At 49.4% G+C, this 27,603-nt stretch overlaps 1 protein-coding gene across 4 annotated transcripts in view; it reads left to right on the forward strand.

The window, feature by feature from the left end:
• The first annotated feature begins 931 nt into the window (after window positions 1-931).
• Window positions 932-27,603, forward strand: part of LOC144821874 (uncharacterized) — a 350,489-nt gene continuing 323,817 nt past the window's right edge. For all 4 annotated transcript variants that reach the window (XR_013608485.1, XM_078679030.1, XM_078679031.1 and 1 more), the window contains exon 1: window positions 932-1,066. The gene's annotated coding sequence lies outside the window, so the exon portion shown is untranslated. The remainder of the gene's footprint in view (window positions 1,067-27,603) is intronic.

Consider the following 27,603-nt stretch of genomic DNA (forward strand, 5'->3'; position numbering starts at 1 on the left):
GTGGGGCTCTGCTGTAATTTTGAAATCTACCCCTGGAGTGGACCAGTGCCCAGGGGTTGACGCAAGATTCCTCAATATTTATTGAACTTTGGAGGGACTGTACATGGGGCGCCCTTCCCAGAGTTCCATGAAGCCTGGGGATGCCAACCATTGGCTGGCACATGCAGTTACATGGCCCAGGTCCCCATCCCTGGTCCCCCGACAAGCAAGAAAGGGGAGCCCCATTGCATCTCAACCGCAACAGTAGAGTCCAGGACCTCATCTTATGGCCCACTGCTAGAGAACAGGAACGGGAAGTGCCATTGTACACCCCCCAAAAGATAGTAGGCTCACCCCTGCTCTCCGTATCTGTGGGGAGTGGGGTGGCCACTGTAAGAAAATACTTGCCCGCATGGAGCGGGTAGGGGACAATCCGGCAGCCAGCTCTCGCGTCAGCAGTGAAAGGTGCTGGTCAGGTAAGGAGCAGTGGCATCACTAGGGGGATGCGAGGGTGCGGACCGCACCGGGTGTCACCCCATCATGGGGTGACTCCAATCTGGGTTGTTACGCTGGCTGGCTCGCTCTGCACTGCACAGGGGAGTGCAGCCTGAGCCTCAGCCTCGCCCTCACCTCTCTACTGCCAGTGCTGCTTTATTTTATTTGTAGTAGTGCGCAGTCCCTGTTGCCACCTTCTTACAAATTAAAATACAACAGTATACTGCAGTCAGTGCACAGCACGTTGCCACGCACGCCAGCACGCACGCCTGCATGCACGCACGCACCGGTGGTGATGATGCTGGTGCGCTGCGTGGCGGCGGCGTACCCAGTTTGTGGGTCCCAGGGCCGTCAATCTTAGCGCTACCAATGACGGCCCTGGGACAGCCCCCGCGCGATGTGCTCCTCTGCTCGTCATCCCGCTGCATACATTCAGTGAGTGCGCACTGTCAGCAAAAACAGTACTACCATCAGTATGATGATGAGCATAGTGTGCGTCATGTGAGAGGCCTAGGCGACGGTACTGCTCTCACCAGGACCGACGGACCGAAGGACCGAACTTGCTCAGTGGAGGAGGGAGCATAACTATGCTGTGAGTCTGTGTTTTTTATATGACAAACGGATTAGGGGTTGCTACCCAGTACTCGCTATTTTTTTGGGCAAGTGTAGTAGTGCGCTTCATTTAAAATGTGGGGTGACGCCACAGAGAGTAAAGTCAGGGGCGCCGCGGGCAGAAGTGTCTGCCAGAGATGGCTCTTGGTCAGTTCAGGGCATAGAGGAGATATGTACTGGGGCAGTCTCCTGTGAAAAAAAGCCCCTTATAATTAATTGTCCAGCAAGAGGAGCTTGCAGGGCATAGGAAAGAGCATCACAGAGTGCGTTTTTTTTCTAAACCCCCTACAAGGCTTTTTATTTCATCAGAGCGTGCAGGCCCAGAATGCCTCATGAACATACCTTTTGAGAGCTGGGTTTTAAACTGTACCTAATTGTTTTCGGTGCGGCGTGATTTCAGACATTATCAGTTAAACTATAAGTATGCGGAGTCTAATTTAATTCATTACTGAAAGCTAAAACACACAATCCAAATTGCCTCTCCACGGTTTTATTTTGTATGGGTTTGAATCTATCAGGGGGAGTGAAGGGGAAGCCATGAATCTTGGATGGAAATTCCCGGCCATGGAATGCAGGGAGTCTCCGACTGCATTATCTTTTGGAAAGACACAGTGTACCTTCACTGAGCAGAACTGGTTTCAGATTACATCTGGCCAGGTATGATCTTTCTATAACCACTGCAGGTGCAGAGCGAAATGCTCCTGCCTGTCTGCTCCTGCCTGTGCAGAGGGTTAACAAGAAGGTGTACTTTGACATCACTGAACTGTATTTTATGTAGATAGCTTAGCAGGTTAATGCTGTTGCCACGGAGATCCTTTAGTTACTTGTGGTTCAGCCGTACCTGCTGCGCTGAGGGAGGGTGCAGTGCTTAGATATAACTTATGGGTGTAAAAGCTCCTGCTGGAGAGTTACTTGTCTGGTAGCAGTTTTGACTCCCCAAAATGTAGCAAAGAGGGTTACAATGCATTTTGCAAAGATCAGTTGCTCTGCACCAAATTCACGATCTTAGAGTTTCTCGTTGCTCAAATGGGTGTAATGTCTAATATTTATATGTTTCCCTCTTCTTCATTGTGTGATTTTGCCCACGAGAAAGTGTCACTCATTGTTGTTGAAATGTCACTCATGATTACACTGAAATTCTGAAAATGTGACACATAGCAATCTGAAACCTTGGCAGCAATGTCAGAACCAGAAACTCTCTTTATACCCGGGCCGGGCCCAATGTACTCTGCCCACCCAGGGTTATTTTTTAGACCTGGGGATTCGGCGAATATCACAGGAAAGACATCCATTGTCAGTCTACACCACCAGAATGACTCCGCCCAATGGAAAATCATGCGCCCTGGGCCCGGGAAGCTCCCTCCCTCCCTCGGTTGGCAACCAGGGCACCGGGCCCTCATTGCACTCGGCCCAGTGCCGTCCTGTAGTGAGTTTGAAAAAAGTTGTTTCTATCATTTGTCAGAGAGGTTGGAAAGGGCTAGGCTGGCATCTCCCTTACAGTATAAGAATACCTAGCATTGAGTAAAATTAAGTAAAGTACAATTTGTAGATATATGCTGTTCACCGACCAGGAAACACATTATACTTTGCTTGTGCCCTGAGTTAGAGCTGGAGGGTGGGCTGGTGGGTTAGAGAACTCTGGGGTTTGAGAGGTGCTCTGTGGTTAAAGCCATGGAGGGTGCTTGTGAGAATGGGCTGTCCTGCAATCGCAGTACTGCTTAGTGGATTGCATGGTGGTATGCGCAGGGGTAGGGAGGAAAGGTAACACCAAGGAACCCAGCGACCATGCTATCACTCCTTTCCATATTCTTTAACTTCCTACTTGCAAGAAACATAGTGTGTTTCTGCAGCTAGGGTTGATAGTGTGTTTCTGCAGCTAGGGATGAACTCTTCATGTAAGTCACTTGTTCTTGCCTGGGTAAGTTGTGTGATTGGGGTGGTTGAATTTGTTGCGGTTCTATCTTAATTGGCACCCTGTGGTATCAATGAGAAGGCTTAAAGTCCTGGTGAGGTGGTCATTAACAGATCCAGAGGCAAGTATTCATATCCTGTTAAGCTGGAAGTGGGTTGATCTGGGTGTTGCAGGCGCATGAATAGTGAGATGTCTGGGGGTGACTACCTTGTCCCCGTGGATTTTGAGATGTGTTTTACCAGGATGACGGCTATCTGCCTTGTTGATCTAAAGATAGTTTGTACCCAGCGCTGATGACCCGATAGCGCCCAAGAAATTGGCTAAGCCTAGCAGTGCTACTCCTTTAAAGACCTCTAGGTGAAAAAAACTGATTCATCAACACCAGTAAAATATTTTGTCTTTTCGCAAACACCTTTTTGTTCTTTTTCTTGAAAAAAGACACAAACAGCAATCGAGACTGAGTGTTCTTGTTCTGTGATACCAGTTGTCCTACATGGCTCCTTCATGGGCTGGGACTGTAGGTAGGATGTTTCAAGCCGGTTGTTTTTATCTGACTGTTTTCCATTATCCCTGCCAGTTACAGTGCCCTGCCCAGCAGTCTCACATATATGCCACATGGTTGGCAGCCTCCCTGTTTGTTCATCTTTGTCCACCAGCCCTTCAGGTTGGAACCTCTTGCCATCTGTGTCCACTGGCGGACTCGGAGGTCCATGCGGTAAGTCATGAGGGGGTGACACCATGAGTTACCCGCACCGGGTGACACCAACCCTAGTGACGCCACTGGTAAGGAGGCAGCTAGGGCAGTGTGGTTGTGAGTTCCCCCTTCTTCTCCCAATGAAAACACATGGCCAGGTGCCCAGGTGGGACCAGGCAACCCCATCTCAAGAGAAAAAAATGGTCTGGAAAGAGGAAAAAGGACGGACCACTAATCTAATATACATAACTCCTCGAAGGGAGCGCCCCATAAAGCCATATGGGGATTGGAAAAGTGGTAATTTGGGATTTTGTGGTGGTCCTGGAATGCCGCAGCACCACCAAAGGATGATGTGGGGGTGGCATTATGCGCAGCAGTCTCCCCTGCCTAAGTATTTTGGAAGGTACGTCATGTCTCCCAGGTCAAACATCTAGGGGTTGGTGCTTTGGCTGTAGTTTATGTGGACTAAAGGTGCCAAGGAAAGACACTAGCATGTGATATTCATTTTAAATGCTGTATTATCAATATATGCCTGACAATTGTTGTTTTATCAACATTGAAAGCTTCATTGGTAATAATGATTATATTTAATCAGGGTTATTGATTATGGTGTTATAATGATGGGATAGTTAGAATTTGGTTATTGGTATTTATAATGTAGAAACGCTTCACAAAGCAAATAGGATTGCCTTATGCTATTGTTGTTGTGATCTCTGCCAAAGCCAATAGGCATGCCTTACATGTTGTCGTAATGAGCCCTTGACAAAGCCAATAGGACTGTTTTATTTAAAGTGATACCCCTTAGACTGTGAAGTTCTCTCTGGTATGGAGAGGATAATGTGATTTTGCCGGTCATGAAACTTTAGAGGTCAAATGGGATTTCAGAGTGTCACCAAGGTATTGCTAACTATCTGATGTTTGTATTTTTAAAGTAAATTAATGCATATTACACACAGTGTGTGTGCAATAAATATACTTTTGCTTTTTCAGAGAAAAAGCACTGACCAGGCATTTATCTGTTTAGGGCTTGATTGCGATGTCGTCCGGAAGGGCATCCTAGAGCCTTTCGGACTCGCACCTGCCAACCAACTCGTACTCGGATTCTGTTTACCCGAGCGAAGCATTATGAGGCCCATAACACATTACTTACCGAGCGACTTGGTCTCCACTAATACAACTCCAGAAATGCTGAATGGAGTCGTTCGGAACCACTTTCTTGTCCCCATCCTACCGCCCAACTTCCTGTGTGCCTAATCGTTCGGACCAACCAACGCGTCAGAGCAGTCAGAAGGGGAGTATTCCTGCCTCGAATTGTGTCACAACATGATTCCTATGACCGTGACTGTGCAGCCATGCATCCTATTGCATATGTGATCCCTCTACTCTACATCTACGATGAGTATTTCAGCCTCAACTGACGCATTCATCACAGATGGTAAGTTAGATATCTAACCCTACCAAAATCGCAACTACCCCATGAAAGATAATACAAGAGAAAGCAGGGGCGCAACTACAGTCAAAATGCAGGGGTGAAATACTTCCAGCAATGTAGAGGCTATTTGTGGGGGTGGGCCCTAACACTCCCAGCAATGTTGAGCCAAATGGAGGGGGTGGAGGTGCTAAAACTCCCAGCAAGGTTGAGACAAATGGGGGACTAACACTCCCAGCAATGTTGAGCCAAAGGGGGATGGGCGGCTAATACTCCCAACAACGTTGAGCTAAAGGAGGTGTGGGAGGCTAATACTCACAGCAATGTTGAGCCAAATGGGGGGTGGGGGGCTAATACTCCCAGCAATGTTGAGCCAAAAGGGGGGTAATACGCACAGCAATGTAGACACAATTTGCTGGGTGGGGGGCTAATACTCCCAGCCATGTAGCCCCAAAGGGGGGTGTTGGGGGCTAACACTCCCAGCAATGTTGAGCCAAAGGAGGTTGTGGGGGGCTAATACTTCCAGCCTTGTAGCCCAAAATGAGGGGGTGAGGGGTTAATGCTCCCATCAATGTTGAGCCAAATGGGTGGGGGTAATACTCACAACAATGTAGACACAAATTGGTGGGTGGGGGGCTAATACTTCCAGCCATGTAGCGCCAAATGTGAGAGTGGGGGGCTAACATTTCCAGCAATGTTGAGCCAAAGGGGGGGGCAATACTCCCAGCAATGTTGAGCCGCATGAAGGGATAATACTCACAGCAATGTAGACACAGATTGGTGGGTGAGGGGGTAATACTTCCAGCCATGTAGCCCCAAATGTGGGAGTGGGGGTGTTGGACTTGGCCTTTCCCCCGAAATTTCTCGCTTTTGCCCCCCTAATTTAGAATGTCTCCCCCATGGGAATAAACCTGTATAGGCCATGTGTGGTGTGAGACACCTTTGTTAATATGGAATGTCATGTAATGGTGTGAGCACTTGTAAATTTCCCCCATTGGAAAATGTATCCTGGTGAAATGTTCTGTAATTAAAATGGATGCCATGGCCATGGGTTTTGCCACCTGACTGCAGGAGGTTAGCAGTCTAGTCTTTAGGTACCCAGCCACCCCTAGCTTTTGGAGGGAAAGTCTGGTACCCAGGGTGCTCCACCCCTCCCCCTGAGACAGTTTAGGCCAGATTTGCCAACATTCTAGAAGGTTCTGGCACTGCCTGGGAGGAGGGTACAAGTAAGGGGGATGTGCCACCAGAGAGACACACAGAGCTGGGACAGGGACATGAGGGGACCTGCTGCAAGGTGCTACCGCCACATGGGCCTGTGAGCTGGGCCCTGCACCCCTCAAAACCCCCCCTCTGCTGTCCCCAGGGGTCCCTGATGAAGGAGGGCCCCCCTCTAGGTCCCTGACGCTGTTGGGACCTTGAACCACGCCAGCGCTGCGCAAAAGAAGTACCCAGGAGGTGAGGAGTGTGCCCCTGAGGAATTGTTGTGGGACTGTCTGCCCCCCCTGCTGAAGATGTGGACTGCTGGCTGGCGTAAACTGCTGCATTGCCCCGAAGCGCTGTGAGTCCAAAGACTGTTGCAGCCTGTGAAGCGCTATTATTTGGAAGCGCTGGAGAAGTGCTGAATTCCTAGCCCAGCTGCGTGGCCTGAGAAAGGAGCTGAGAGCTGTATGGGCCAAGGGGGAGGAGCGGTGTGCTGTGAATAGTGCCGTTTGCTGAGGAGAATAGCGCCACGGGAGCCTACCCCGTGTTTTGGCGCGCTTTTGCCCCGTGAACTGGGCGGGTGTCACCCCGCACGATAAATAATTAAATAAAAGGGAGCCTACCCCTTGTGCCGCCGAAAGTCACCGCCGCGGCCCGGCACCGCCTTGGAGGGACCCCCACCATTGTGGATAACGTTGCGGCGGCCCCCGGTGCCAGGAGGGAGGAAAGGGCTGCGCTAGGCCCTGAGGCCGACCTGGCCCGCATCACGTGACGGGGGCGCCCGGCCGCGTCATTGGCCGCGCCCCCGCCCTCGCCGTGCAGGGATTGGCTGCCGCCCGGGCAGCCCAGGAGGGCAGGAAGAAGCCAGCCGGCAGCGTTGTGGGGCTCCCATGGTGAAGAGGGAGCCCCGATTGTGCCTGTGAACCAGCCCGCCGGTGAGTGCCCCAGCCGGAGGAGGCCGACGGAAGCCCCGGGTCCCCGTGTGGAAGAGGAGGGGCCCGGGTGAAGACCTGCACGGTGCAGCGGGAGGCGGGGCCCTCACGCGCTGAGGAGAGCCCCGCGTGTGGAGGGAGACTGGCAGGGACTGTCTAGGCACAGCGTTGGTGCCTTCCCTGCCCGCGCCCACAAGGAAGAGCCCTGATGCCTATTGCTGAGAGCCCCGGGTCCCCGAGAGAGAGGAGGGGCCCGGGGGAGGCCCGAAGCCAGCCGGAGGTGTTTCGCGGGGCTCCCGTAGTGGAGAGGGAGCCCCGGTTGTGCGGCATAGGCCTGTGTGAGGCCTTGCGGGCCCTGAGTGGACTGCGCAGGATTAAGGAGGAGAGCCCCGCAGGAAAGGTGAAGGCTGCCGGGGAGTCCCGGATCAAGCAGGAAGCCGGCAGCAAGACTCCCCTGCCGGTCTATGTTCCTATGAGGAGAGCCGCTTCAGAGGGAAGCCAGAGCCCGGAAGATGCATGCAGCACCGGCTGAGCCCCACAGGGAGAACCAAGTGCAGCCGGTGAGTGGGGCCTTGGTCAGACTGTGAGGAGGGTAGAGGGCAACGGGGCACAGGGTCGGTGTCCGCCCCCCCCCCCTCCATGACTTGGAATATTAGAGACCTTGGGATAGAGCACAAAGTGTTAGGGGCCCCCCAGTTGGCCCTGCTTGGGTGGTAAACATACCCTGAAATGGGCGACGGCCTGAAGTGCGAACTGGTGTAGGCTGGATGTCAATGCTGTACCCCAAGGAATTATTAAAGCCCCATGAGCTAGGGCCAGGTCTTATGTTAATGCTGGGTTTATGTTTAGGCCGATGGTTTCGCGCCCAGTGTGCTTATGGCCTAGTGTTAATGCACCTGTTAGTGGTGGGCATCCCCATGCGGTATGCTGCTGAGGCCGACTGTCCCTCTAAGGAAGTGTTAGTCGCCGGAAGAGATATTTAGGTTCGCCCTAATGAAATGTGTAATCCTGCACAGCGACTGGGTTATAGGAAATGTTTGATTCTTCCTGCCCATGAATGGTTGTGACCTGTTACTACTGTTACTGATGCCAATGTATACTGATGTTTTGCGCCGGGTGGGTTTATCGTATGCTGAATCGTGGCCATTATACCCATGAGTATTGTGGGACCCCTGCGGATGTTATTTACCTGCCTAAGTGAGCCTAATGTACGTAGTGGTGAGGTGCACAATGTGTTAACATGCTCATGTTTAAATGCCTAACGTCACACCGCCTAAGGTTTTATTGAATACAAGGTGTCTACTTACCTGATGAGATGGTCATCTCCCTGGCCTGAGGTGATGAGACCGATATCTAATGCTGATGCCCTCATGCTTTCATACAGGCCCCGGGCTGAGTAGTTATCCAGTACCGGTTGATTACTGATATGCTGTTGAGGCCCCGTGTCCAATGAGTTTGTGCCTAAAGTCGGATGCCCACAGGTTTAGGCATTACAAGTTCTGCCTAGTGATTTATTCCCACAGGTGGAGGGCGGAGTAAACCTGGATGTGCCCTTTTACTACAGGTGACCTGCCCCTATGCTGGCCTGACGTGTGTTCCAGGCCCCTTGTTATGCCCCATGTTAATGAGCAAGCCTTGTTGAGTTATTACAGGTGCTCCTGTCTGTTAGGATTTGCTGTGACGTCGTGAAGCTTTTCTTTTACAGGGGTCGTGTTGGAGTTATACTGCATGGGGTGTCCTGATGCTAATGTTATACTTTGCAGTTACAGTCTACTGCTCAGGATGAGAGCCTGAGTTGGCCCCGCCATATTGACCCCATGTTGAATGTTAATTTAATCACATTCTTTTCCTTTCAGCCATGGACTTACGGACTCAGCCCTTACTTCCCATGTAAATAGTCCCCCCTGATACACTTGGCTCTGGTGCCAGTTGGCGCCGTGTTGTGATACCACTGTTTATGCATTTTTACTTTGCAGGTTGGAGATATACTAAACTACTTACTAATTTTCCAACAAAAACTGTTGTCCTGCCTCTTTTGTGTTGTGCCTGGTGTGTCGTCTGTGGGTACTGCGTGAGTGCTTCACATGTTCTCCGAAGTTTGACCTGCCCGCTTGGTTCCGTGCTACCCCCCTGGAGATTTGGTAACCCCATTTCTTACATTGGTGGCGAGCGGTGTGATAGGACTTGTGTTTGCGCAGTACCACAGTGGCCACGGGTTACACCACAAGTAGAGCTTTGAGAGTAATCACAGCCTTTTTGTGGGGATTATTGTTGGCTGAATATTGATTTTCATATTATTGCTTCCTCCTGAAAAGTGTTTTCAATTGTGTTCCCGTGTTCCACTGTGGGTGTGTCCCGGGTGTACCTCGCCACGATGGGGTTGGTTTATGATGAGGTGGAACTGATGGAGTACACCGAACAGGAAGTGATAGATTTCCTCAAGGAGAGAGGGATACCCCCCGTAGGAAACATTAGGAGAAAGTTGTTTCTCTATGAGGCCCTCAAGAGGGGGGAGCCCTTAAAGATCGGTGGGGACCTGTCTGATTAGCCCCCCGAGTATTTGAAGGGTGGATTCGGTAGAAGCCAGTGGGAGGGCTCCCAATCTATAACCCTGGAGGGTAATTACCCCGATGAAGAGGAGGAAGAGTTTGATAGGGCGGAGATGCCAGGAGCTGATGAGGACACCATAGAGAGGGAGTCCCGCCCTGGGTCCAGTCCCGGGGGCACTGCCCCATCCCTTTCCCTGTCCCCAGAAGAGTGGGTAGATAGGAGGGAAGAAAGGGAGCATCAGCTAGCGCTGGAGAAGCTCAGGTTGGATCAGGCCAAGGAGTTAGCACAGCTGAGGATTCAAGAGCAGAGGCTAGAGACAGAAATGGTGCTAGCCCAGGAGAGGATGGCAGAGGCGGAGAGGTTCTTTGCCAGGGAGAGAGTAGATCAGGTGGGTAGGTTGTCCCCTGAGAGTGGTTTTAGGAGTCTGGATACACCGGTGAGGGTGGGATCCAGTGGTGGCAGCGAGTGTAGGTTCAGTGCAAGGAGTCCCACTCCCGAAGCCCAGGAGACGGTGTCTGATTCCCAGGAAGAGGGGGACGGGTTAGTGTTCAGGGGCAGGGAAAACTGTCCCACCAGTCCTGGGGAGAGTTTGAGGAGGAGTGTTGGACTGCATTGGAGGATTGGGTGGTGAGGAGAGCAGTGGAGGATTGGGAAGGGCTGTGCCATGCCGTTATCCGGGAGCACATGCTGAGGAGTTGTTTCCCAAGTCTGCGTCACCATCTGTTGCAGCGTGGGTTCTCAAACCCCAGGGAACTTGCACGGGAGGCAGACCTCTGGGTAAGTGCCAGAGAGTCTGAGAGGACATTGGGGAGTGATCCAGAAGGGAGTGGTGCAGGGATCTTCCGACCCAGCAAGGCGGGATAGGTGAGGAAAAGCCAAGCTAGGTCCCAGGATAGTGAGAGGGTTGTAGGGCCTCACATCCCATCTACAGGAGGGAGTGAGACGGGGAGGTGTCCCGAGGTGCCCCAACTGCAATCACAGGGCCTGGAGAGTTCTTTTAGGGAACCCCAGGTTGGGAGCCTAGGCAGTCCTGATGTGCCTTCCAGTAAAGGGGATCCCCTTGTGTCGGGAGAACCCGGAGCATCAGTAATCAGAGCTCCAGTGGTTCGGGGGTCTGACCAGTCACAGGGTTTAGATCCTGGACTGGGGTTCCAGGTTCAGGGGTTGCCTGACCTGGAGGGTGGGGTACCTGTAATTAAGGTCCCTACCAGTTTGACTCCCAGGGGTACTTCTCCCGGTGGGAGGGTGCGGAACTCTGGGAGGGGGTGCAGAGGGAGGAAAGTCTCTCCTCTGTCACCGACTCAGCCACAGGGCGCAGATCCCGGGTTGGGTGGCCAGGTTGAGGGTTTGCCAGACCTGGCGGGTGGGACATCTGTGATCAGAATCCCCCCAAATTTGACTCTCAGGGGTACTACTCCAGTTAGGAGGGTGCGGAATTCTGGGAGGGGGTACAGGGAGAGGGAGGACTTGCCCCTGTCACCGGTTCAGCCTGAGGGTTTCGACTCCAGATTGGGGAGAGAGTGGTTGTTTGAGGGTGTCCCCAGGGGAAGGAGATGGCGGAACCCTAGGAGGAGAGCTAGGGGGAGGAGAGCCTCGCCCCTGAGGGCTGGTCAGCCTGAGGGTGTAGACCCCAGGTGGGTGGACCAGTGGCAATTTGGAAAGAGGAGAATGGTCCAAGAGTACTACAAGCCTGAGGCTAGAGCCTCCCACTCTAGGAAGGAACAAGGGCCAGAGACTTCTGGATGGCCTAGAGGCCAGTCCTGGCCACATCCCGCTAGGGAACACCAGTGGGGTGGTTTTGTTGGTTAAGGGAGGGTTGCGAGAGAGAACCATTGGGTTCCAGAGTGGAGAAGAGACTGCAGGTGCTCCTGTAGTTGCCGGCCTGCGTCCACCTTTTTCCGCCCCAAGCAGGGAAGCCCATCAAGGTATTGATTGGTCTACCCTGGCTTTTGGCTTGGGGGAGTTGTGTTGGACTTGGCCTTTCCCCCGAAATTGTTTGCTTTTGCCCCCCTAATTTAGAATGTCTCCCCAATGGGAATTGGCCATGTGTGGTGTGAGACACCTTATTAATATGGAATGTCATGCAATGGTGTCAGCACTTGTAAATTACCCCCATTGGAAAATGTACCCTGGTGAAATGTTCTGTAATTAAAATGGATACCATGGCCATGGGTTTTGCCACCTGACTGCAGGAGGTTAGCAGTCTAGTCGTTAGGTACCCAGCCACACCTAGGTTTTGGAGGGAAAGCCTGGCACCCAGGGTGCTCAACCCCTCCCTTTGAGCCAGTTTAGGCAAGCTTTGCCAACATTCTAGAAGGTTCTGGCACTGCCTGGGAGGAGGGTATAAGTAAGGGAGATGTGCCACCAGAGAGACACACAGAGCTGGGACAGGGACGTGAGGGGACCTGCTGCAAGGAGTTACCGCCACATGGGCCTGTGAGCTGGGCCCTGCACCCCTCAAAAAACCCCTCTGCTGTCCCCGGGGGTCCCTGATGAAGGAGGGACCCCTCTAGGTCCCTGCTGCTCTTGGGACCTTGAACCACGCCAGCGCTGCGCAAAAGAAGCACCCAGGAGGTGAGGAGCGTGCCCCTGAGGAATTTTTGTGGGACTGTCTGCCCCCCCCTGCTGAAGCTGTGGACTGCTGACTGGCGTAAACTGCTGCATTGCCCCGAAGAGCTGTGAGTCCAAAGACTGTTGCAGCCTGTGAAGCGCTATTATTTGGAAGCGCTGGAGAAGTGCTGAATTCCTACCCCCGCTGCGTGGCCTGAAAAAGGAGCTGAGAGCTGTATGGGCCAAGGGGGAGGAGTGGTGCGCTGTGAATAGCGCCGTTTGCTGAGGAGAATAGCGCCACGGGAGCCTACCCCGTGTTTTGGCGCGCTTTTGCCCGTGAACTGGGCGGGTGTCACCCCGCAAGATAAATAATTAAATAAAAGGGAGCCTACCCCTTTTGCCGCCGAAAATCACCGCCGCGGCCCGGCGCCGTCTTGGAGGGACCCCCACTGTTGTGGATAATGTTGCGACAGCCCCCGGTGCCAGGAGAGGGCCGCCGGTGGGAGGAGAGGGCCGCGCTAGGCCCTGAGGCCGGCCTGGCCCGCATCACGTGACGGGGGTGCCCGGCCGCGTCATTGGCCGTGCCCCCGCCCTCGCTGCGCAGGGATTGGCTGCCGCCCGGGCAGCCCAGGAGGACAGGAAGAAGCCAGCCGGCAGTGTTGCGGGGCTCCCATGGTGAAGAGGGAGCCCCGATTGTGCCTGTGAACCGGCCCGCCGGTGAGTGCCCCAGCCGGAGGAGGCCGACGGAAGCCCCGGGTCCCTGTGTGGAAGAGGAGGGGCCCGGGTGAAGACCCGCACGGTGCAGTGGGAGGCGGGGCCCTCACGCGCCGAGGAGAGCCCCGCGTGTGGAGGGAGACTGGCGGGACTGTCTAGGTACAGCGTTGGTGCCTTCCCTGCCCGCGCCCACGAGGAAGAGCCCTGCTGCCTATTGCTGAGAGCCCCGGGTCCCCGAGAGAGAGGAGGGGCCCGGGGGAGGCCCGAAGCCAGCCGGAGGTGTTTCGCGGGGCTCCCGTAGTGGAGAGGGAGCCCCGGTTGTGCGGCATAGGCCTGAGTGAGGCCTTGCGGGCCCCGAGTGGCCTGTGCAGGATTAAGGAGGAGAGCCCCGCAGGAAAGGTGAAGGCTGCCGGGGAGTCCCAGATCAAGCAGGAAGCCGGCAGCAAGACTCCCCTGCCGGTCTGTGTCCCTATGAGGAGAGCCGCTTCAGAGGGAAGCCAGAGCCCGGAAGACGCATGCAGCACCAGCTGAGCCCCACAGGGAGAACCAAGTGCAGCCGGTGAGTGGGGCCTTGGTCAGACTGTGAGGAGGGTAGAGGGCAACGGGGCACAGGGTCGGTGTCCACCCCCCCATGACTTGGAACATTAGAGACCTTGGGATGGAGCACAAAGTGTTAGGGGCCCCCTAGTTGGCCCTGCTTGGATGGTAAACATACCCTGAACTGGGCGACGGCCTGAAGTGCGAACTGGTGTAGGCTGGATGTCAATGCTGTGCCCCTGGGTCCCCCAAAAAATTATTAAAGCCCCATGTGTTAGGGCCAGGTCTTATGTTAATGCTAGGTTGATGTTTAGGCCGATGGTTTCGCTCCCAGTGTGCTTATGGCCTAGTGTTAATGCACCTGTTAGTGGTGGGCATCCCCATGCGTTATGCTGCTGAGGCCGACTGCCCCTCTAAGGAAGTGTTAGTCGCCGGAAGAGATATTTAGGTTCGCCCTAATGAAATGTGTAATCCTGCACAGTGATTGGGTTATAGGAAATGTTTGATTCTCCCTGCCCATGAATGGTTGTGACCTGTTACTACTGTTACTAATGCCAATGTATACTGATGTTTTGCGCCGGGTGGGTTGATCGTATGCTGAATCCCGGCCATTATACCCATGAGTATTGTGGGGCCCCTGCGGATGTTATTTACCTGCCTAAGTGAGCCTAATGTACGCAGTGGTGAGGTGCACAATGTGTTGACATGCTCATGTTTAAATGCCTAACGTCACACCGTAATGTGTATGCCTAAGGTTTTATTGAATACAAGGTGTCTACTTACCTGATGAGATGGTCATCTCCCTGGCCTGAGGTGATGAGACCGATATCTAATGCTGATGCCCTCATGCTTTCATACAGGTCCCGGGCTGAGTAGTTATCCAGTACCGGTTGATTACAGATATGCTGTTGAGGGCCCGTGTCCAATGAGTTTGTGCCTAAAGTCGGATGCCCACAGGTTTAGGCATTACAAGTTCTGCCTAGTGTTTTATTCCCACAGATGGAGGGCGGAGTAAACCTGGATGTGCCCTTTTACTACAGGTGACCTGCCCCTATGCTGGCCTGACGTGTGTTCCAGGCCCCTTCTTATGCCCCATGTTAATGAGCAATCCTTTTTGAGTTATTACAGGTGCTCCTGTCTGTTAGGATTTTCTGTGACGCCGTAAAGCTTTTCTTTTACAGGGGTCGTGTTGGAGTTATACTGCATGGGGTGTCCTGATGCTAATGTTATATGGTTACAGTCTACTGCTAAGGATGAGAGCCTGAGTTGGCCCCGCCATATTGACCCCAGGTTGAATGTTAATTTAATCCCATTCTTTTCCTTTCAGCCATGGACTTATGGACTCAGCCCTTACTTCCCATGTAAATAGTCCCCCCTGATACACTTGGCTCTGTTGCCAGTTGGCGCCGTGTTGTGATACCACTGTTTATGCGTTTTTACCTTGCAGGTTGGAGATATACTAAACTACTTACTAATTTTCCAACTCAAACTGGTGTCCTGCCTCTTTTGTGTTGTGCCTGGTGTGTCGTCTGTGGGTACTGCGTGAGTGCTTCACATGTCCTCCGAAGTTTGGCCTGCCCGCTTGGTTCCGTGCTACCCCCCTGGAGATTTGGTAACCCCATTTCTTACAGGGGGGATAACACTCCCAGCCATGTGTCCCCAAAGGGAGGGTGGGGGCTAACACTCCTAGCAAGGCTGAGCCAATGGGGAGGGTGGCAGGCTAATACTTCCAGCCATGTTTCCCCAAATGGGATGGTGGGGGCTAACACTCCCAGCAAGGCTGTGCCAAAGGTGGGGTGGGAGGCAATTACTCCCAGCAATGTTGCGCCAAAGGTGGGGCAATACTCACAGCAATGTAGACACAAAGTGGTGAGTAGGGGGCTTATACTCCCAGCCATGTAGCCCCAAAGGGGAGGAGTGGGGTGGAGGACTAACACTCCCAGCAATGTTGAGCCAAAGGTGGGGGTGGGCGGCTAATACTTCCAGCCATGTTGCCCCAAATGGGGGTGGGGGCTAACACTCCCAGCAATGTTGAGCCAAATGAGGGGGTAATACAACAATGTAGACACAAATTGGTGGGTGGGGGGCTAATGCTTCCAACCATGCAGCCCTGAATTGGTGGGTGGTAGGCTAATACTCCCAGCAATGTAGTCCCAAAGGGGGATGGGGCTAATACTTCCAGCCATGTAGCCCCAAATGGATGGGAGGGCCAAGACTCCCAGCAATATGTCTTTGAGTAATGTAACTGGTGCTCATGAAAAACGCCTCAGTATTTCCGGGAGTACAAACTGCAGTAAACACCAAAACAAAAAACCTAAGGTTATTTAGCAGGAAATGCATTTTAACACTAGGGCAGTAAATTTAAGTGTCAACTTTAAGGAATGGGCAGAGTGGAGATGCTGCTGCTCTAGGGACTGTTGAAAAACTAATAAAGCCTCATCATCTAGTAAATGTTCCCTTAAAAAATATGTAAAATACTTAGATGCTGCTGTGCTAACTGCAACGATGACAGACCAACCACCCACAGCAGCTCAAGAACTGTATGTGTGTGTGGGGAAGCTGTCTCAGCCTGGGTTGACACACACAATAGGGGTCAGAAGCCCATTGAGCCCTATGGCGGATGAATCCAATCAGAAAGTGTTCTGTATAGACTTGCATTTGCAATGAGGGCAATGTGGGCAATAGGGAAGTGCCCTTACAGAAGCAGTGTTATCTCACCCACCCACCCATCACTGTCAGGTATGGCAGGTGCAGGGAGGTTGCGTAGTATGTAGGAGACTCGAAAGGATGCAAGTTTAATTTGGCCAGTCCAACCTACCACCCACCCCCTTGAGCAGCAGGAGTGTGCTATTTTGGAACCTCCCGTGCAAAGGAAATGCACAAAGGCAACAATCCTAGGGATGATCATGGAATGTGTGCCATTGACTGTTAGAGTGCTCGAGCATCACCGTGAACTCAATCCCACTCTGGTTCCATAGCATGTTGTGTATTTCAAATGAGTGAATGTCATCAACAGGTAGGTGCAGTCAGACCACTAAATACTGGGAGAAACATACATTTGACTTTGGAACAGGAATGCCCATAGCCACATTTATGTATGTATCACAAAGTGAATGGATGAGTCCGCCACAACACACAATAAAACATTGCAGAGCAACAGAAGTAGCCACATGGGTTGTGGGTCTCTCCAATCACTCAAGGTGGCCCAAGAGCGATACATTTACCTTTGTTCAAGTACCAGCTCATAGGCATCATTTAGACTGGGGAAACGGTTGTACAATGCATGAGTAGTCAATGTGGTAGGGTGCAGAATCACTCTGAGTATCTCTGGTACCAGCCAACGGGGTGCTGAACACTCCACGTAGTGTCAGATCAAGTTCAGGGACATTCAATCCAGTTAGGAATCCTGAATCGTCTACCATGCGTTCAGAGTAGGCGTGAATGCATAGGTCACAACAATACACTCTTAAGGATTCATGGATGGGTGCTTGACTACTGTGCATCTGTAGAAGGTGATCCATAATTGGCAACATCTAAGGGGCAGGACATGAGTTGCCCAAACTTATCCCACTCTGTGTTCATCACCGCTTGTCATGTCACAAAGTAAAAACAACCCAGTTGCCCAAACAAATGGGTGTGGTGTGTTTGAGCATCTTTCTCCATGGCTACCATCACAGCCTGCAACTAAACTGCAGTCTATTGATGACATAGTGATGGCTCTGTCTACAGCAAAGCCCTGAGTATATTGGCCCAGACAACATAGAAGTCCCTAGACCCAGACTCTCAGTAATGATTTCAGTGATTCCCACTCCAGCAACACAGAAGTTGTTGTGTCCCAGTCATCAGTGAAATAATTGGAGACAAAATCCATCAGGATTGAGAAAACTGCATGGGCCAACAACAATGTAGGATACAGTCCTGATGTGTGGACTGGGTGCTCTACACATGACACACAATCTGTATGTCTATAGGGTCATCTTCTGAGAATGTCATTCACATCAATTCAGCATCTAGCTCCCCAGGATGTGGTGTGTTTGCTGCTTACAAATAATGCCATTATGAATGTGCAGATTGTGGTCTGCAGAGTAGTAGGAGTGTAAGAGACTGGCTCTCTGTATACTGTTTCAAAGTCAGGTACAGTGTTTATAGAGTCCAAGGGTCTCCAGAGGTTTGGCAGAGGTTAAAGTTAGATAGAACCTTACTCTCTAAAGTGGTAGCTTGGTCGATCATTAAGGCAGTATCAGAGGACAGTGTAAAGCATTTGATCTACACACTCGGTCAGCAAATGAATCCACACACTCAAGAACTGAACTCTAGGCAAATTGTTTGGTATATAAAAAAATTACTGTTGTTTTATTTCTAGAGCCAAGCAAGCCTGGTACAGGTAAGCATAAAAATACTTTTATGGGGGGGCGTGACTAGCAGTCGAAGAGAATGGCGGCTAGTTAGTAAGGCTCCCGCATCCCCATCGTATATCGTGCAACATCCTGTGTCATAGAAAACTGCAAACTCACTCTGAAGGTGACCCACCAGCCCTGTGATCCGCCGCTGCCGATGACGGGGTAACTTGACTCCTCTGCGACGAGTAGAAAGTGAAACTCTGGCGACCAGTGGCGTGGATCCAGCATGGTTGTGCGGTGACTACCGATTGCAGAAATACGATCAAAATAGGAGTCGTACGCCAGAGACTATACAGGCGGCATATCTCGGTGCCGGGCGTGGAATGTAATAGCTCCGGTGGAAGAGCCGATGAAAAATCGTGGACCTGCGGCGCCTCAACGAAGATAACGAGGCGGGCGCCGTGGAGCAAAGACCACAAATTTAGGCCCAGGCTTTGGAGGCCTGCTAGGCCCGGGCCCGGCCTGATTTGATGCATGCACCTGGTTGCAGGAGAGACTGAGCCGAGATGAGCTGCAACAAGGCCTGGGGGCAGAGTAAGCGCTGGTGGAGGACGACCCAACTAACCCGTCGTGGCAGCCCCCCGGCCTGGCCCCTCCTGCTGAACGGGACGAGGATCCGACCCCTGATGCTAGCGCAGCCTGCACGGATGGCCTTGACGGGACCAGAGTACATACGCAGGTGACCGGTGGTGTGGACCCCTGTCCCCCTCCCCCCATACATCTACTTGTAGTCAACAATCCATTGATTGCTAAGCTGTGGCTTGGGCTTGGTCCTGAAGCAGACGATCGGGACTGATTGCGGCGATACTGCCGCCACGTAGCTTCTGGGGGTGAGGTCCCCGGGGCAGAGAGAGGCCCAAGTGCGGGAAAGAGCGCAGGAGGCGGATGGTCAGAGTCCTGATAGTTGATGCCGGAGGACGCAACTACCTGAGGGGGTATGTGATAAAGAAGGCGCGAGTGGACCTTACCATATACTCAGAGCACCAACAGATCCCCAAAATAGAGCGACAAACTCCTGGGGACTGCCTTGGTCCTTGTGCAGACTGAGCTGGAATTGTGACAGCAAAGGACGCAATCTTGGCCGGCTAGAAGTCCTTGGGAAGACAGGGCTGCGAGTGCGCAGTGAGCATAACCCTGAATGACAGGGTGTGCTGGGACATTGATGGGACCTTTTATCGGAGAGATCAATTGAACATAGTCGGCAACGGTGGAGGAGACCTAGGGAAACCTGACAGGCCAACAGCAAGAGTGCATTGCTCGCCGGGTAGGCGGCAGGGATTACCAGGCATGTTCCTGACCAACTGCCCACTCAAAAAACCAAGGCGTAACTATGGCAACAGTCTGAGTCCCAAAGGCTAATGCACAGAACAAACTAGCTAAATTTGCCTGGGGCAAGTCCGGGGAAGAGTCTCTGAAGGGCAACACACAGAGGTGCCAGGAGCGCAGGGAGATCCCAAGCCGGTGTCAGAGCCCATGCTTCAAGACATCTTGGAAGCCATAAGTGGAGTACGCACTTCCCTCGATTCGGTCACAGTGGAAGTGTCCCTCATAAGGGTGGATTTTTGCAAAATGGATGAAAGGGTGAAGGAACTCAAAATTCACAACGTCACTGCAAACTGACACATCCCAACTTCAAACGCAGGTGGTGGAGCTTCAGAACATACAGGAGAGGATGGCGCGACAGCTGGACGAGTATGAGGGGCGGGCCAGACGAAATAACATACGTATACTGGGTGTTCCGGAGCGGGCGGAGGGGCCAGCAGCTGATCTCCATGAGGAAGATTTAATCACAACCCACCTAAAACCCAGGAGTCTGTCACGGTACTTTTAGATCGAAATAGCACATCGGGTACCGGGCGGCAGGCCGAAACCCGGGACCCCCCGAGGCCCTTTATAGCCTGTGTCTTGAATTATAGAGACAGAGATATCATATTACAGACAGCAGGATCCAACCCTCCCCTTAAGATTGAAAACAATGATGTCACGTTCTTCCCAGACTTCGCAGCCAAGGTCCAGGCCCAACAAAGAGCTTCAGGACCATGAAGTGAAGTATGCCATGCTCTTTCCGGCGAAGCTCAGAGTGGAATCTGATGGCAAGACGTGGTTCTTTGCTTCGCCAGAGAAGGTGTGGGATTGGTTGGAGGGATGGCGTAGAGTGGGGGGCCAGCGTCACAACAACAATGGAGGACTCTGGATGCACAGAGAAGACAACGAGGTTTCGCCTGTTGATGATCCTGCTGCCCTGAAGGGGAAAGAGTTATCACACAGATAGTTCTTACACCCGAAGTCCGGATCGCATGTTGTTCGGCAACAGTGCAAGTACCACAGCGGTGGTGAGAGTGTTCCTGCGAACTGCTTAAAACTGTGGGTTGCCCTGGGTGTAATCTGTAAGACTGCCAGTCATTAACAGAGAGATGTGCTCCTTAGCCATCTTATTTCTAGGAAAGGCAGAAAGACTGCTTTATTCGAGAAGTACAGTGAAATCAGCGGGGAAAGGGGGGTACTCAGCCTGCACCATTCAGCATTTTTGGGAGGGAGAGAGGCACTCTGCCTAGTTGGGGAGTGGGTAGTTTCAAATCCAAGGGCAGGGGGGCAGAGAGGAAGGTTGGGGAGGGGGGAGGGAAGGGGGTTTGTCTTTGCAAGGTTTGGTTGATTTACACAGTCACAATTATATATTGTCATGTACCAATCTCATCGCCAGATTCAGTTATGAGGGAGATGAGAAGAGTCAATTTGCACTAGTTCAGTTTGTAACAGATGCAACTTACGTACTGCTTTTGGCCTTGGATGAATGGAAAAGTGGTTGGGACAGACAGAAGGTTTCCTAGACTGCTAAGTTACTAACTGAATATTTAAAACAGTGTATCAATTCTATATTGGTGATTAGAACTTTGCATACATACTGCACAGAATATTGTAGCTGTATTAGTTTTTCTGTTTAGGCCATTCCTTTGATACTTGACTAGTTAATTAAATCATATCATTGTTGTAAAGAGAATACATGCTTCCAGTAAGCACCACTGCACTGCGTTGCAGAGAGGTGGTCTAGGCCGTGCCCCTTTTTACATTTCTGTGCAACGCAGTTCTGTAGTGCTTACTGGACATATGTAGTGGGCTAGTTGAACTCGTAGAACCCTTAGGATTCAAGGTGACTTAATCTCCCAACATAAAAAGGTTATAGGGCGTGTTTACACAGTGGTGAAGAGAGGGGATGGGGCCTGATGTGACATGTGCAAACACACCCTGTGGCGTATTTTAAGTTTAGGAATTAAGTCCCCTTTAATCCTGAAGGTCCCTGGGTCCTACTAGCCCACCATGTCCCTCTATTAAACATCATAGAGCTGCGTTGCAGGGAGGTGGTCCGAGGCCATGCCCTATTTTACACCTCTCTGTAATGCAACTCTCGGCACTTCCTGCACATACCTGGTGGGTTAGTTGGCCCCCAGGGATCCTCAGGATTCAAGGGGACTTTATCCCCTAACTTAAAACGCCCACAGAGCATGTTTGCACACATTTCAACTCAGTCCTGGCCTCCTTTCTTCACCAGTGTGCAAACACAGCCCATGGTGCGTTTTAATACTCAGGGCCTGATTCTGATGTGGTTAGGGAAGCATTCCCACCTAGGGCCTGATTCTGATGCGGTTAGGAAGGCCTCATAACGGCATTTGCTCCTTCCAAATCGGATCAGGAACATGTCTTACTGACCGAGGTCCAAATTATGATGCGGTTAGGAACATATGCTCCCATTCAAGTCAATGGGAGTCCAACCAAATCGTATCGAGAAGCATCCGGATGCAGCGTACTCCGTTGGTCGGACTCTCCCGATCCGAGTGGGTCGGAAACCATTTCCAAACCGATTTGGTTGGGAAGCTTTCCAACCCGCATCAGAATCAGCTCCTCAGTTAATCTAACATGGACAGTAGTTGATATGAAAAAATGCTAAACATTTTTTTAATTGTTTTTTACAATTTACATTTCTGAACATTTCATATTTAAGAATTAGGATCTGTGAAAGAAAAGAAAAAATTCAGTTATAATATATTTTTTACAACATAAAATAATTTGAACATTATATGAAATATTTTGTTTGCCTTTTTCTGCTGTTCTCAGAATACATTGAATTTCACTACAAACAGTGATTTCAATGTTACTCATCACATAACAGCGGGCAAAAAAAAACCAATCAATAAGATTGTTTAAAAGAAAACAAATGTGTGTCAAAAATATTTTAAATATACTCAACTATTTCTCAACATTCCATAAAAACAACATCCTCAATAACATACCATATGATACAAATCACTTATATATATTAAATGCTTTCTTCTAAGAAAATGTTCTTACTTCAAATTCAAAGAACTGAATTAATAACTAAATTAACAATACTTTATCATTTTGATATACTTTATTATTATTTTTTTAAAATATTTTTATTGAAGAGTTTTCCCCCCTTTTTCCCTTAAATCATGGGCAGGACACATTAGCGATCAATGTAAAACAGCACAAATTCATAATTACAATAGGAGCATATACGAAAAACAGCGAAAACAATATGGTACCAATTCATACCCAATTTGCCCAGAATAAATCATATATACACCAGATACATAAAGTATCTATACAGTACACACTCAGTTTCCCCCCCCCCAACAATCCACAATTAATGATCGGGACCTTGTTTCCATCAAATAAGGGGCTCCCATATTTGCAGACCAAGTTTCTTACCCTTTTTCCCCCTCCTGGCATACACAGCAGATTCTAACTTTTGTATAGATAATACCTTGCCCAGCCATTGATGATATGTGGGAGGATTAGGATCCAACCATGCCGAAGCCACTAACAGTCTAAGAATAGCCATTACAACTAATACAAAATTTTCATTATTCACATGACCCTCGGGGTTAACTCCTAATAGCATTACTGCTGAATTCAATTCTATTGTGATTGATAGTGCATTTTGGAGAAATTTCTCAATATCCTGTTTTATACTGTCTAATTGTGGGCAAAGTGAAAAAATATGTATTAAATCCGCCTCTGCACTACCACACCTAAAACAAGTGGTTCCAGAGAGACCCCCCCATTGAGCAATTTTCCCTGGCGTATAATACAAATGATATAGGATCTTATAATGTTGAGCCTGCAGAGATGATGAGCACAGCAATTTTATTCCCATCTCTAATGACTCTGAAAAAATCTCATTGGCTATTTCCAAATCTTCGGACCACTTATTAATCCATTTCTCCATATCATCTTTTTTTAATGATGTCATCTCAAAATAAAATCTCTTTATAGTACAATCGGAGCCTACTTCTATAAGGTCCAACAATACATTTCTAACAAACCCCAAAGGCCCTCCTTTCCTATTTATTAAACAACTCCTTATTTGGAGGTATTTAAAAAAATGTTTTGTATCTAAAGTATATCTATCCTGCAGTTCTACAAACTGTAATATACCTTGGGGGCCTTGAATATCTCCGATCTTTCTTATCCCCCGCCTCTCCCAATCTTGAAATACAGCTCCTGAAAAAACCATACTAGGGAGGGAAGGATTATTTTTAAACCTAGTGTAGAAATTATATTTCCCAATTCCTATCTTTTTTGATATTCCCTTCCAAACGTTATAGGCAGCCAATATAGTCTTAAACCGTGTTTTTTTATAATAACTTTCCTCAGTAAATCTCAAAAAAATATTTTCGACATTTTTACCCAAAACCAAACCATAAATAGCAAGTGAACCAATATTGTCCCATCCATCCACATCAGCCCCCCCAACCAATCCCAACATATTTTGCAATGCGGCAGCCCAATAATACACTCTTAAATCTGGTAGAGACCAGCCCCCACGCTCCCGCGGTAGAGACATGTATCTCAGTGCCCTGCGTGTCTTTCCTCTAGCCCATATAAACCGATTGATCATTTGTTCACATATTTTGAACCATTTATTATCAAATAGAAGTGGTATCGCCCTGAATATATACAAAAATGTTGGCAGTATCGTCATTTTAATAATGTTGACCCGGCCTACTAATGATAAATGTAAATTTTCATAACGATCCAAATCTTTCTTTGTTTTGCTTATTATTGGAGCGATATTATTTCCCACCAAATTATTTATATCAGCTGAGATATTTATTCCGAGATAGGTCCCTGCCTGTGCCACCCGATTATCGTCACACACTGTTACTGAATTCATAATAATCTGGGTCTTGGAAGCATTTAGGGCGTACCCCGATATCTGTCCAAATCTACGGGCCTCTTCTTCTATAAAAACAGTTGCCTCCGTGGGGTTTGGGGTGACCACCGCCACGTCATCAGCATACGCCAATATCTTACAGGGTCCCAACGGTGTTGGAAACTGAGTTATCTCTGGACATAAATCTAGCTTATGGATCAGTGGGTCCATATACATAGCAAAGAGTAGGGGGGAACATGGGCACCCCTGCCGTGTACCTCTTTTGATCATGAATTGGCCTGTGACGCCCCCATTGATTCGTAAAGCCGCAACCGGATCTTTATATAAAGTTTGCAAAGCTTTTATGAAACCGCCCCTAAATCCAGATCTTGCTAAGGTATACCACAGATAGTCCCAGATCAAACGCTTTTTCAGCATCCAGCAGCATTACTGCCATCGGGTCTCCTGTGACCTCGGCAGCATCAAATAATGTTATAACTTTCCTAATGTGGTGAGTTGTTCCTCTTCCAGGAATAAAACCATGTTGAGTTGGGCTGACTAAAGCACTTATCACCTCGGCGAATCTCGTTGCGAGTGCTTTTGAGTACATTTTGGTGTCATTGTTCATTAATGTGATGGGGCAGTATGACCCAGGCTCCGTATGCGACTTACCATTTTTTAAAATTAGAACAATGTCTGCGCCCCCCCACGACTTTGGAATGGACTCACCAAGCTGGGCAGCTTGAAACACTTTAGTTAGCTCTTTAGCCAGCATGCCCCAGAAAGTTTTATAAAATTCTAAAGGTATCTGGTCCGGGCCAGCAGCCTTTCCTGAGGGGAGTCTACCCATAGCTTCCTTAATCTCTTCCACCTCTAACTCGCTTTCCAATCCGTCTGCATCTACATCCAAAACCCTCTCCGTTGGGATATTCTCCAAATACTCCCTGATCTCTTCATTACTACAGGAATATTGATAGTCATATAGGGTCTGATAATATTTCCTGAATACTTCCTTAATCTCTTCCGGATCTGTTTGCAGATTACCATTTCCATCTCTAATTTTCCTTACAGTCCCTTCAGCCGCTATCTGCCTAGTACGCATAGCGAGCACATGCCCAACTTTTTCATTGTACTCATAGCACTTCTCCCTTCGGATTGTATAGAATGCCGCCGCTTTTTTTGCTAATTCATCTTCAGCTTCGCTTTTAACTTTTATTAGATCTAATATATATTGTTCAGCTGGTTCGCCTCTGATAATGCAATTATTGAGTTGTTCTTCTACCTCCGAGGCAGACCTCTCTAACTCCCTTTGCCGGAGCCCTTCCATTTTACGTTTATAAATGCTATAACTACATTTTTCACCGCGGACACCCGCCTTAAAAGCATCCCAAATAACTCCTACCGACGTGCTTCCTGTATTATGTTAAAAAAACTCAGTGATCCATTTTGACATATGTAATATATAGTCTTCCTCTAAGAGAAGCCTTCTTTCAAATGTCCATACCCGACTAGGTCTTATTCCTCCTTCTAGTTTCATTATCAAAATTAATGGGTTATGGTCACTGAGAATTCTTGGGAGCCTATCAATCTTGACCCTTGACATTAAATTATTAGAAATCATAAAGTAATCCAGTCTAACACAAACTTGGTGCGGCGCAGAAAAATAGGTATATCCTTTTTGTTCTGCTCTGATTGTGCCCCAGACATCCCTCAGATTATTATTAATCCTTAGATCCACAAGAGCCTTGTGGACCCTTTTCTTGCGTCCTTTATAGCACCCGCTTTGTCCTGTTCCTAGCCCTTCTGCCCCATTAATATTCAAATCTCCACCTAGAATGACCTGCGGGGACCAGACAGCTAATTCAGAATCTAGAAACTGTAGCACCTCCGGATCATCCTGCGTAGACCCATAAACTGCCACCATCGTTGTCCATACACCTTCTATCTCAATCTCCACCATAGCCCACCTACCCCATTTATCCTCCAATTTTTTCCCAATTACCAAGTTTTTACTCCTTGACAAGATAGCGACCCCTCTATTTTTTGCACCTTGCTTAGAGCTGGCTATAAGATGATAACCTAACTGGTTGAGGCAATACTCCTGCGTACTCATTATGTGTGTCTCTTGCAAAAAAATAAAATCTACATTCATCTGACGTAATCGGATACCTATCTTGTGCCTCTTTTGGGCATCATTTAAGCCGCACACATTCCATGTTACACATCTAAGTGTCATATCTAGATTTTCCGGGACCGTTAACTACCTGTTCACTTGTATTTCTTATTTTAACAAACTTTTCTTCCATTTCATCAACTACAAATAAAACGTAATTTTTGGTTACCAAACTCCCTTCCTTGCAGCTATGCTGTTCATAAACTTGTTTCATAGTGTGCTCTACGTAATCCCAAAATATTTCAATACCATTGTGCCCTGCCCTTATGTTCTCCCTCCCCCACCCCAGAAGACCCTCCCTCAGAGACCCTCCCCCCCTACAGGCAAATAGGTCCATAAGACCTATATCTGACCGACGCGTGCCACCGGGATGTCTCACCCACCCCCCCCGACTTTCCTTAATTATATACATCATTCAGAAGTGCTCACCAACATAGAAAGAGGAGCTAATCAAAACCTCTATCTATCATCTATCAAAATATTCTCCAATACTGCCCGTTTTAAACATGAATACAAAGAAAAAACAAATTAGCATGCACATATATGTAAACAGCCTTCAATTACACTTTTCTGAAAAAAGAAATCTAGCTCCTGCTAGTACCCTACTTTCCCATAGCAGATTTTCCCGTCCTCTTTTTTTTTTTTTTTACTTTTGATGGGGTGTGCTTCTAACAGACCCAGATTGTGAATCCTGAGCCTCAAGGGCTTTATGTTGGGTCTTTTGGTGGCCTTTATCCTTTCTCAAAAAGCTAAGATATTCCTGCGCCATAATTTCAGAATAAAAAACTCTGTCATTGCCATCTAGCCCAACTTTTAAACGTGCGGGAAACATAAGAAAAGCCTCATACCCTAAACTTTGGAATGGGGTAATAAGTTGCCTCATCCGCCACCTTCTCTCCACGGTGTTGTGGCAAAAATCAGGGCGAGCGAAAAATTCAATTTCCTTATAGGAACGTTTAGACTGAGGTTTTGCCTTATTGATTATCTTATCCCGCAAAAGAAAATTCCCAACATACAGCAATATTGCGCGGGGTTTACCCTGTACTCCCTTTCGAGTCAGCGGAAATCGGTGTGCTCTTTGTACCTCATGTTCCCAGTCCCATGAAGCCAGCTCAGGGAATGCACCTCTCAGCAAATCAATAACAAAAGCTCGCACATCCCCACCCTCTTTTCCCTCTTGAATTCCGATTAATCTGACATTGTTCCGCCTTTGTCTATTTTCGAAATCCTCCAGCTTCCAGAGCATGTCCGCAG

The sequence above is a fragment of the Lissotriton helveticus genome, chromosome 2_2 (genome assembly GCF_964261635.1).
Source record: "Lissotriton helveticus chromosome 2_2, aLisHel1.1, whole genome shotgun sequence".
NCBI classification, from domain to species: domain Eukaryota; kingdom Metazoa; phylum Chordata; class Amphibia; order Caudata; family Salamandridae; genus Lissotriton; species Lissotriton helveticus.